Genomic DNA, 13136 nt, shown 5'->3' with positions numbered 1-13136 from the left:
GAAGGAACAGGAGAAAGTCCTACAAGGAGGGGTTGGGAAAGAGTGGGACCACTCCCATGAGGGAGGGTAAGGGCCAAAAAAAAGAAGCAGGCACTTCCAAACACTTCCAAGCCCTGGTCATCCTCATATAAGGAATAAGAAAATATACGAATTCAGAAATAATTCAACAGAATAAGTTATTAGAAGTGTATCTAAAAGGTATCTACCCAATCTAAGATTGACTGGCCCCTAAAATTTGGAACTTAATCTTTATTTTAAAAATTATTATAGATACCTTGTCACTTTATTTATTTAACTTACATGCAGAGTACATCATGTGAAATGCCAGGATGGATGAATCAAAAGCTGGAATTAAGGTTGCGAGAGAAATATGAACAATCTCAGAGATGCAGATGATACCACTCTGGCGGCAGAAAGTGAAGAGGAATTAAGAAGCCTCTTAATGAGGGTGAAAGAGGAAAGTGAAAAAGCAGGATTGAAGCTTAACATAAAAAAAAAAACCAAACCAAAAAAACCCCCTAAAACTAACATCTTGGCAACTGGTCCCATCACTTCCTGGCAAATAGAGGGAAAAGAAATGGAAGTGGTGTCAGATTTTATGTTCTTGGGCTCAAGGATTACTACAGATGGCGACTGCAGCCATGAAATTAAAAGATGCTTGTTCCTTGGAAGGAGAGCAAAGGCAAATTTGGGCAGCCTGCTAAAAACCAGGGACATCACTGTGCTGACAAAGGTCTGTATAGTCAAAGCTATGGTTTTTCCAGTAGCAACGTATGACTGTGAGAGTTGGACTATAAGGAAAGCTGAGCGCCACAGAATTGATGCTTTCCAATTTGGTGCTGGAGAAGATTTTTGAGAGTTCCTTGGACAGTAAGGAAATGAAATCAGTCAGTACTTAAAGAAAATAATTCAGACTATTCACTGGAAGGTCAAATACTGAAACCAAAGCTTAAATACTTTGGCCAGGTAATGAGAAGACGAGACTCATTGGAAAAGACCCTGATGTTGGGAAAGACTGATGGCAAAAAGGAAAACGGGATGGTAGGGATGAGATGGATAGACAGCATCATGGAAACAATGAACGTGAACTTGGACAGACTTTGAGAGATAGTGAAGGATAGAAGGGCCTGACATGCTATGGTCCATGAGGTCATGAAGAGTCAGACATGACTGAACGACTGAACAGAGGGTTAAGTCCAGGTTGCTCCTACCAGTATATACTGGTGCCCTGCTGTGAAAATCCTTCTTTCCCTCTGGGGCCATGCAGATGGCACAGTCAATGCAGGCTAAGTGAGGCAGAGTATCTGTATCTCCTCTCTCACTTTATGTAAGGTTTTCCCTTTCCATGTCTCTTTCTTGGGGATGCTCCTTCTTTCCTAGAGCACTTGTTTGGATTCAGAGATCTCCCTCCAGAACCTAGTATGAATAAGTCCGTGTTTCTGATTCCTTATCAGAACTGGTGCCAGTTTCTTGATATGCATGTTCCTTGGAGAGACTGTCAGGGTGTATGTCTTTCTCCAAAGGACCAATTACCTCCTGTGTCTGATCTCTGACCTTTCTGTGGACAACCTCTTTTCTTTTTTTTTAAAAAAATAAGCTTTATACACAATTTGTTGTTGTTGTTCAGTCATTTCGGTTGTGTCTGACTCATCATGACCCCCATTCGGGTTTTCTTGGCAAAGATACTGAAGTGGACTGCCATTTCCTTCTCCAGCTAATTTTTCAGTTCAGGAAACTGAAACAAACAGGGTTAAGTGACTTGCCGGGTCACACAACTAGTAAGTGTCTGAGGTAGGATTTGAACTCAGAAAGACCCATCTGACTCCAGGCCCAGCACTCTATCCATTGCACCACTAGCTTCCCAGTAGTAAATGACTATAGTAATCTAGTGTTTGACAAACCCAAAGATCTATGATTTTGGGACAAGAATTCACTATTTGACAAAAATTGCTGGGAAAACTGGAAAGCAGTTTGGCAGAAAGTAGGTGTAGACCAACATCTCATATAGTATATCAAGATAAGGTAAAATAGGCACATGATTTAGACACAAAGGGGGATAACATAAGCAAATTAGGGGAGCATAGAAAACTTTATCTGTCAGAACCATGGCTAAGTAAAGAATTTAAGACCGAATGAGATAGAGAGGATCATAGGATGTAAAATGGATAATTTTGATTACATTAAATTAAAAAGGTTTTGCACAGAGAAGACCAGAGCGGCCAAGATTAGAAGGAAAGCAAGAAATTAGGGGGGAAATTTATAGCAAGTCTCTCTAATAAAGGCCTCATTTCTCAAATATGGAGAGAACTGAGTCAAATTTACAAGAATAAGAGCAATTCCCCAATTGATCAATGGTCAAAGTATATGAACAGGCAGTTTTCAGAGGAAAAAAAAATCAAAGCTATCTATAGTCATAGGAAAAAATGCTCTAAATCACTATTGATAGAGAAATGCAAATTAAAAGAACTTTGAAGTACCACCTCATACCTATCAGATTGGCTAATACGAAAAAAAAGAAAATGACAAATGTTGGAGGGGACGTGGAAAAATTGCGACACTAATGCATTGTCGGTGGAGTTGTGAACGGACCCAACCATTCTGGACAGCAATTTGGCACTATGCCCAAAGGGGTATAAAACCATTTGACCTTGCAATACCGCTACTAGGTCTGTATCCCAAAGAAATCAAAGGAAAAAGAAAAGGACCTATATTACAAAAATATTTATAGCTGTTCTTTTTGTAGTGGCAAAGAATTGGAAAGTGAGGGGATGCCTATCAATTGAGGAATGGCTAAATAAGCTATGGTATATGATTGTGATGGAATACTATAAGAAATGATGAACAACATAGTTTCAGAAAAATCTGGGAAGACTTACATGAATTGATTCAAAGTGAGGTGAGCAGAACCAGGAGAACACTGTACAAAGTAACATCAATATTGTGTAACAGATGGTTAATTGTGAATGACTTAGCTATTCGGATCAATACAGTAATCCAAGACAATTCTGAAGGACTTATAATGAAAAAAGCTATTCATTTCCAGAGAAAGAACTGAGTGAAGAATGAAGCATAATTTTTTCATTTTCTTTATTTTTCTTTTTTGGTAACATGGCTAATATGGAAATATTTTGCATGATTTCACATGTATAATTGACATCACATTTCTTGCCTTTACAATGGGTGGGAAGGGGTGAGAGGGAGAGAATTTGGAACTCAAATTTTTTTTAAATGAATGTTAAAAATAATGAATTTTTAAAAAATAAATAAGCTTTACTGACACATTTTTATGTTACAGTCATTTTTGGATATAGCTTCCCACACTACAAACCCTGTTTTCAATTTTCCCTTGCATGAAGAAAAACAGTAAATAAGAACAACTAATATATGACCAAGTCTAACCATATATGCAACAATCTGCATCTATGATCTCCCAGGGAAGGAGATATCTGTTTCTTTTGGGCCAAGATTGATCATTACAGTTACTGTGAGTCTGACTGTGTTTAGTATTGTTTCAATTTGCATAACTGCAATTTTTTTAAAATATTTTTTTCTCCTGGTTCTGCTTATTTTATTATGCATCAGTTCATACAAGTCTTCCCATGTATGGCAGGAACAACCTTTACTGAGGTCCCTGAACGTTTACTAAGGTCCCTTTAAAAGGCAATGATCTCAAGATCCAGTTGGTCCAGGAAACTAAACCTTGAACCATTGACATAGTTTCCTGGTCACATAAATACAAAAAGCTCAGCACATGAGCAGGTGAGAGCTCCTTGGGCTTCACTATGGTAAACTATACAGTCAGGGATCTGTGACCCTGCTGAATCAATGTGGTATCCTTGCTGATGGTTCTTTTCATAGGAATGTTAAATAAACTTATTTTTGTTAATTTTAGCTAGTTCAGGAGCATCTCGTTTTGTTCCAGATTTGAATCTACAAAAGTGACCTAGCCTGAGACTGGCCCAAAACATGGTTTCTCTGAATTCATAATTGTCATTTTTTACAGCACAATAATATTCTATTGCACTCATGTACCAAAGTTTGTTCAGCCCTTCAATAAGCACCTGCTTGTTTCTAGTTCTTTGCTACCAAGCAAGTGCTACCATAAATATTTTGGTTAATACGGGCCTTGTCTTCGACTTCCGTGGGAAATATTCACAGTAGTGGGATTAGTCAGTCAGTCAATGAGCATTTACCAAGCACCTACTATGTGCCTACTAAGGCATTGTGCACTGGTACCAAAAAAGGCAAAAGCTCACCATCTAATGGGGGACATAACATGCAAATAGCAATGTTCAAATGAGCTAAAGGTAAGAATAATTTATTAACTTTTTTCACATAGTTCCAAATTGTTTTCCAGAATGATTATAATAGGGGCAGCTAGGTGGCGCAGTGGATAGAGTGGATTCAGGAGGACCTGAGTTCAGATCCAGCCTCAGACACATAACACTTACTAGCTGTGTGACCCTAGGCAACTCACTTAACCCCATTGCCCAACCAAAGGGGGAAAGAAAAAAGATAGAATGATTGCAATAATTTGCAGTTCTACCAAAACTGTATTAGTGTATCTTCCCATAACACTTCCATCTTTGATTGTTTTTTGTAGTCTTTTATTAAAATCCAAGTCCAAGGGGCAGCTAGGTGGCACAGTGGATGAAGCACCAGCCCTGGAGTCAGGAGGACCTGAGTTCAAATCTGGCGTCAGACACATAACACTCACTAGCTGTGTGACTCTGGACAAGTCACTTAACCCCAATTGACACACACACACACACACACACACACACACACACAAAATAAAAAGAAAAAACTAGAAGCTTTAAAAAAAAATTCAAGTCCAAGAGTGTATGAATAAATCCATGAGCTTTAGACAATGTTAGAACAAAAACCATTATCTGTGAGGTGGTAAGGATCCCTTGTCTAGGGAATTCCCATCTTTTCCATGAGACACTTAGAGGGAGAAGGGGTTTAACTGCCAAGGACCATTGCCAGCTCCTCCTCTTGCATCATTAATAAGAAATGGAAACAGGCAAAAGGACTTGTAACTACTCCAGATTCTCAAGCCTGTATACCTTGAATGCATTCTTATTTACTTATTGATTGATTTTTTGCTCTTTATTTATTTGTTTTTGGCTACATTTTAAGTTCCAACCTGTCTCCCTCCATCCCTTCCCAACCCACACCAGAGAAGGCCACCATTTGACACAGATTTATAAACATAAGCCGTCCTTTCTCTGGAAGGATATGGCATCTTCCTTCATAGATGCTTTATAGTTTGAGTATTTATAGTACTCAGAATAACTTGGTTATTCACAATTATTCTTTGAACAATTTTGCTGTGAACTATATACAACATTCTCTTGGTTTTGCTCACTTCACTTTGCATCAGTTCATATAAGTCTTTGCAGGTTTTTCTGAAATGATCATCATTTCTTATAACATAGTAATAATCCATAATAATCATATACCACAACTTGTTTAGCCATTCCCCAATTGATAGGCATGACCTCAATTTCCAATTCTTTGCCACTACAAAGAGAGCTGCTATAAATAGTTTAGAACACATAGGTTCTTTTCCTTTTTCTCTCATCACCTTAGGAAACAAACCTACTAGTGGTATTACAGGGTCAAAGGGTACACACAGTTTTGTAACTCTTTGGGCATAACTCCAGATTGCTTTTCAAAATGGTTGACTAATTCACAGTTCCACCAACAATGTATTAGTATCCCAATTTTTCCACATCCCCTCCAACATTTGTCATTTTCCCCTTCTATCATTTTAGATAATCTAATACGTGTGGGATGATATATCAAAGTTGTTTTAATGTGCATTTCTCTAATCAATAATGATTTAGAGAATTTTAATAATTATATATAGTTTTGATTTCTTCATTGAAAAATAGTATCTTCATATCCTTTGACCATTTATCACTTGGGGAATGACTCATATTCTTATAAATTTGATGAAGTTCTCTATATATTTGAGATATAAGACCTTTATATGAGAAACTATCTATAAAAAATCCCTCCCCCTAATTTTCTGCTTTCCTTCTAATCTTGGCTATCTTGGTTTTATTTGTACAAACTCTTCTCAGTTTAATACAATCAAAATTATCCATTTTATATCTCATGATGCTCTCTATCTCCCATTTATTCATAAAGTTTTTTTCCTATCCATAAGTCTGATAGGTAATATGTTCTATGTTTTTTTAGTTTTCTTATGATATCTCCCTTCATGTATCCATTTTGACCTTATCTTGGTAAATGGTGTAAAATGTCCAATTTCTGTCAGACTGATTTCTAGTTTTCCCAATAATTTTTTTCCAAGCAATTTTTTTTAAACCAAATAGTGTATTCTTTTCCACAAGCTTACTATAATAATTTATTACTGTGCATTATATGTCGTGTGTTCCACTAATCTTCCTTTCTACTTCTTAGCCAGCACCAGATAATTTTGATAATTACTGACTTATAGTTTAAGATCTGATACTGCTAAACCTCCTTCCTTTACATTCCCCCCCCCCATTAATTCCTTTGATATTCTTGACCTTTTGTTCTTCCAAATGAATTTTATTATTTTTTCTAGCTCAATAAAATAATTTCATCGGTAGTTTAATTGAGATGACATTGAATAAATAGACTAGGTTAAGTAGAATTGTCATTTTTATTGTATTGGCTCTGCCCACCCATGAAAAATTAATATTTCTCCAATTATTTAAATATTACTTTATTTGTATAAGAAGTGTTTTATAATTATGTTCCTATAGTTCCTGGGTTTGTCTTGGCAGGTATACTGCCAGGTATTTTATACAGTGTACAGTTATTTTAAATGGGGTATAACTTAGGATCTTGGTGATATATAGAAATACTGATGATTTATGTGAGTTTATTTATCCTGCTACTTTGCTAAAACTAATTGTTTCAACTAACTGTTTTGCTGACTCTCTAGGATTTTCCAAGTATATCATCATATCGTCTGCAAAGAGAGATAGTTTCATTGACTCATTGCCCATTCTGATTCCTTCAATTTTTTTTTTCTTTTCATTGCTGTTGTTAGCATTTCTAGTACCATATTGAATAATATTGGTAATAATAGGCATTCTTGTTTCACTCCTGATGTTATTGGGAAGGTTTCTGGCTTATCCCCATTACAAATAATGCTTGCTGATGGTTTTAGATAGATGCTTATCAATTAAAGGAAAAATCCATTTATATCTATGTTTTTCAGTGTTTTTAACAGGAATGAGTGTTGTATTTTGTCAAAAGCTTTTTCTACATCTATTGATACAATCATATGACTTTTGTTACTTTTGTTATTGATATAATAATAAATTATGGTAATAGTTTTCCTTATGTTAAACCATCCCTGCATTCCTAGTATAATCCCACTTGGTCACTATGTACAGTCTTTGTGATTATTGTTGCAGTCTTGTGGCTAGTATTTTATTTAGAATTTTTGCACTCACATTCATTAATGAAATTGGTCTATAACTTTCTGTTTTTGCTCTTCCTGGTTTTAGGTATCAGCACCATATTTGTTTCATAAGAAGAGGACTTCTTTGCCTATTATCCCAAATAATTTATTTAATATTGAAATTAGTTGATTTTTAAATGTTTGGTAGAACTCGCAAATCCATGTGCTCCTGATGCTTTTTTCTTAGGAAGTTCATTTATGGCCTGTTCAATTTCTTTTTCTTTTCCTTTTTTTTTTTTGAAAAGTCAATAAAAATTTATTTCTCAGCTATGCTCCCTACATTGTAGAGTAGCTAGGAGTAAAGTGCTCTATAAATGTGAATTGTTAATAGACAGGTAAATGATAATATGGAGGCACAGACAAGGAATACCAGATTAGTTCATGTCTTTCACAGACGGGTCAAGTAGGAAGCAGGGCAGGACAGGACAAGAGGAAAACAAGTAAACAAAAACATCTCCCAATCAGTGCACCATTTCCATGCCCTTTTTCCTGGACAGGTCGGCAAAGGCCTGGAAATTGAGCTTGATCTTTTTCTCACTCGGCCAGTAACCACCAGTAACCAACTCTTTCTCCCTTCAAGAAGGTCTGCATAGTCCTTCGATGGGGCTGCTGCAGAGGAGGTAGGTGGGAGGTATCGTGCCCAGGCAGACAAGGCTGTGTCCTCAAGATTAACACAGCCACGACCTCCGCTGACAAAACAGGAATCGGGACTCGGAGCGAAAAGAATCAGCATCAGCTGTTGTGTCGTCTCACTCCCTCGCCCCCCCCCACTACTCCTCCCCCCCCCACCCGCCCCGCGCGCTAATGCTGCAGGGCTGCTAAGACTGCCAGGGATCTCCCTCCAGGCAACTTGTAAGAGTCTATTTGTCTGTCCAGGCCCGGGAGTGGAAAGACCAGGCAGAGCTGGGATCAATTTTTTTTTCCTATTTCTTTTTCAAAAATGGGTTTATTTAGATAGTCTATTTCCTCTTCTGTTAACCTAGGCAATTTATATTTTTTGTAAATATTCCTCCATATCACTTAAATTGCTAAAGTTATTGGCATATAATTAAGCAAAATAATTCCTAACAATTGCTTTGATTTCATCTTCATTAGTTATATAGTCACCCTTTTCATTTTTGATATTAGTAATTTGGTTTTCTTTCTCCCTTTTTAAAAATCAAATTAACCAATGGTTTATCTATTTTATTGGGTTTTTTCCATAAAACCAACTCCTAGTTTTATTTATTAATTCAATGTTTTTTCACTCAATTTTATTAATCTCACCTTTAATTCTTGGTATTTCCAATTTAGTGTTAAATTGGGGATTTTTAGTTTGTTCTTTTTCTAGTTTTTTTAAGTGCATTGCCAATTCATTTGTCTGCTCTTTTTCTATTTTATTGATGTAAGCATTTAGAGATGTAAGATTTCCTTGATTACTGCTTTTGCTGCATCCCATAGGTTTTGACATATTGTTTCATTATCATTCTCTTTAATAAAATTATTTATTGTTGCTATGACTTGTTCTTTAATCTGCTCATTCTTTAATATTAGGCTATTTAGTCTCCAATAATTTTTAATCTGTGTTTCCATGGTCCCTTATTAAATATAATTTTTATTGCTTTATGATCTGAAAAGGATTCATTTAATATCTATGCTTTTCTGCATTTGACTATAAAGTTTTTATGCCTAAATATATGGTCAGTTTTTGCAAAGGTACCATGTAATGCTAAAAAAAAAAAAGGTGTATTCCTTTCTATTTCCATTCAGTTCTTTGTAGATATCTATCATTTATAGTTTATCTAAGATTTTATTTATCTCCTTGACTTCTTCCTTATTTGTTTTTTGGTAGATATATCTAGTTCTAAGAGGGGGAGATTGAAGTCCCCCAGTATTACAGTTTTTCTATTTCCATTGATAATTCATTTAGCTTTTCCTTTAAAAATCTGGATGCTATAGCATTTGTGTATATAGCTTTAGTATTGATACTACTTCATTATCTATGGTATTTTTTTTATCATAATGTGGTTTCTCTGTTTATCTCTTTTAAATAAAATCTATTTTTTATCTTTAACTTTGAGATCATGATTGCTACCCCTGCTTATTTTGCATCAGCTGAAGCATAATAAATTCAACTCCAGCCCATTATTTTTAGTCCATGTGTAGCTTTCATTTTTAAATATGTTTCTTATGAACAATATATTGTTGGATTCTGGTTTCTGCTATCCATTTCTATTTTATGGGTGATTTCATCCCATTTACATTCAAAGTTATAATCACTAGTCGTGCATTTCCCTCCATCCCATTTTTTGTCACTGTTTGTCCTTATCTCTCTCTTTTTACCCTATCCTTCCAGAACATGTAATTGACTTCTAAGCACTACTTCCCTAATCTTCACCTCTTCTAAGAATCCCTCCCTTTTCCTCTCCCCTCATCATCCTATTCTTTAATCTACCCACCCTTCTAAGAGTCCCTCCTTATCCTTTCTCCCCCTTTGAGAATCTCTTCCTTATCTTCTCCCCTTATCCTCCTATTCCTTAATAATTTACACACCCTTCTAATATTCCCTCCCTTATCCTATCCCCTCGCCCCATTTCTAAGTTAAGAAGACTTTTGTACCCTTATAGATGTATATATTATTCCCTCTTTACCAGCTGTGATGAGAATAAGGTTCTACAACTACCAGTCCTCCATACCCTCTTGCTTCCACTGTAGCCTCATTTATATAATAATTGCTACATTTTATCTCTCCCTACCTAATTTTATTTTTTAGGATCACCCCATCATACTCAACTCAGCCCCAAGCCTTCTATCTATGTGTGCTCTTTAAAACTACCCCAAGTAACGACAACATTCTTAAATATTACAGATAAGCTTTTTCCCATATAAGAAGTAATGATTTTGACCTTATTAAATCCATTTTAAATTGGTTTTTAATATTTACTTTCCTATGTTCCTCCTGAGCCTAATAGGTCAAATTTTTCCATTTAGTTCTGGTCTTTTCTTCACAAATACCTGAAAGTCTTTTAGTTCATTAAATGTCTATATTTTTTTCCCATTCAAGATAACACACAGCTTTGCTGGATAAGTTATTCTTGGTTGCAAGCCCAGCTTCTTTGCTCTTTGGAATATATTGTTCCATGGCCTCTGGTCTTTGAATGTAGAAGCTGCTAGATCTTGTGTTATCCTTACAGTAGTTCCACAGTATTAAAATTGCTTTTTTTTTTCTAGTTGCTTGTAGTATTTCCTCTTTTACCTGGGAGCCCTAAAACTTAGCTATGATGTTACTGTGAGTTTTCATCTTGGCATCTCTTTCAGGTGGTAACTGGAGGATTTTTTTCAATTTCTATTGCAATTTTAAATTCTAAATTGAAATTCACTCTAAAACTTGAGAACAGTTTTCCTTAACAATCTCTTGAAGTATTATATTGAGACTTTTTTTTTTGGTAACTTTCAGGTAGTCCAACAATTCTTATATTGTCTCCCCTTGCTCTGTTCTCTAGGTCAGTTGTTTTTCTAATGAGATATTTCATATTCTCTTCTATTTTTTCATTCTTTTGATTTTGTTTTATTATTTCTTAGTGTCTTATGAAGTCATTAGCTTCCCCTTGCCCAATTCTAATTTTTAAGCAGTTATTTTCTTCCATAAGTTTTTGGATCTTCTTTCCCCCAATTGGTTGACTTTCTTTTCACAATTCTCTTGATTTTCTTACGTACTTTTCTTTGTTTTTTGCTAATTTTCCCTCATTCTCTCTTATTTGATTTTTAATGTCCTTCTTAAGCTCTTCCAAAAACTCTTTTTGGGCTTGTGACCGTTTTGCTTTTTTTCTTTGAGACAGAAGTAGCTGTTTTAACTTCACTATACTCTTCTGAATTCGAACCCAATTCTCCCCCATCACATAGTAGCTATCTATGGTTGGGTTCTTTCTCTTTTGCTTACTCATTTTTTTTTTAGCGAATTCTTTCTTGTTTGTTAACTTTGAGCTAAAGTCGGGCTCTAGTCCTAAGGGATGGGGGATAATCTCTCAGGCTTCAGGTTTTTTGTGCTGTTGTTTTCTGAGCTCTATCTGGGGACCTGACTTCAGGTATTCTTCTATGCCCCTGAGCCAAGACCAGGGTCCCCTGTAACACTGTCACTTGCAAACACTGTTTCCTGTGGTCCCTTCTGCAGCTGCAAGCTTTAGCTCACTCCTTTTCCCTGGAAGGAACACCAGAGCGCTCGCAGCCAGCAGGGTCACCAATCTCTACAATTGTATTGACCAGTGTGTGCTTGATCCTGCTCACCCACATCCACAGCCTGGGAGCGTGTCTGGTCAGTGCCTCTGGGTCTGGTGCCCAGAGCTGGCCGAGGGCCCTGCAATCTTCTCCTGCTCAGCTGTCCGACTCCCACACCGTCTGTGAGGCAAATGTTCCTGAAGCTGAGGCTGCAGCCGGCACATCTTCCCCACAGGGCTTGTTTGTTGATTTGCAGTACTGTCTGGAGGTATCTGCACTTCAATGAAGCCAAACCACCATCCCAGAAAGTCAGCTCTTTCCTAATGTCCTCTGAGGTTGTCCTAAGCAGACAATTGCTTTACCCTGACTTAAAATTATTTCTCCTGCTGAAAGTTCAGTCTGGGAGAGCCAGGTAATTTCTAACCTTATTGCACCATCTTCCCAGAATTCTCTCTCAAATGCATTTTTTTAAAAGGCAGTTAGGGTTAAGTGACTTGCCCAGAGTCACACAGCTAGTGTCAAGTGTCTTGGTCTGAGGTCGAATTTGAACTCAGGTCCTCTTGACTTCAGGGCCGGTGCTCTATCCACTGCACCACCTAGCTGCCCCTCAAATGCATTCTTCAAGAAAAGAATTAGAAGGGGGCAGCTAGGTGATGCAGTAGATAGAGCACCGGCCCTGAAGTCAGGAGAACCTGAGTTCAAATCTGGCCTCAGACCAAACACTTGACACTTAACTAGCTGTGTGACCGCGGGCAAGTTACTTAACCCCAATTGCCTAAAAAAAAAAAAATTAGATAAAAAAATTAGATTTAAAAAAAAAAAAGAATGGATAAGGTGAATCCTGAACAATAGCCTTAAAAATGAAATATCCTATACTTTAATTGATAGAAAATCGCTGATTACCGACTGACGTGAAAATGTTTTGTCAGTCAGCTATCTTTGTGCAGCCAGATCACGGACATGTTAGAATTAAGGTCAAAATCAGTACTAAATTAGAAGAAAGGCTAAAGATGAAGGGAATACATTGCATACAATTACAAATGCTCTAACTTATCTAAATGAGCTGTTGAGTCTGAAAAATGGGAAATGGATAAGAAGAAAGGTATGGATTTGTTATGATAGTTTCTTAGGGAAATTTAATGAATGTAAGACAGTCACCACAACCAAGAGTCCAAAAAAGCCTAGAAACAAACACTTAATATCCTAATCAAAGAGTGGTAAATGACTGCAAAGAACAAGCTAATAAAGGATTCTTCTTCTTCTTCATAATAACAGTAATAGTAACAGCAGTCACATAGTGATTTTGCAAAGCATTTTACATATATTATTTCATTTGAGCCTCACAACAAATAAGGTAGGTGCTATTATTTTACAGGTGAAAAAACTGAGGCTGGGAGAGGTTAAGTGTCACACATCTAGTAAGTGAATGAGTCAGGGATTTAACTCAAGTCATCCCAACTCCCAGTGTTCT

Source organism: Phascolarctos cinereus, unplaced genomic scaffold (genome assembly GCF_003287225.1).
Source record: "Phascolarctos cinereus isolate Bilbo 61053 unplaced genomic scaffold, phaCin_HiC Scaffold_1;HRSCAF=81, whole genome shotgun sequence".
NCBI classification, from domain to species: Eukaryota; Metazoa; Chordata; class Mammalia; order Diprotodontia; family Phascolarctidae; genus Phascolarctos; species Phascolarctos cinereus.
This window is presented reverse-complemented; position numbering follows the sequence as displayed.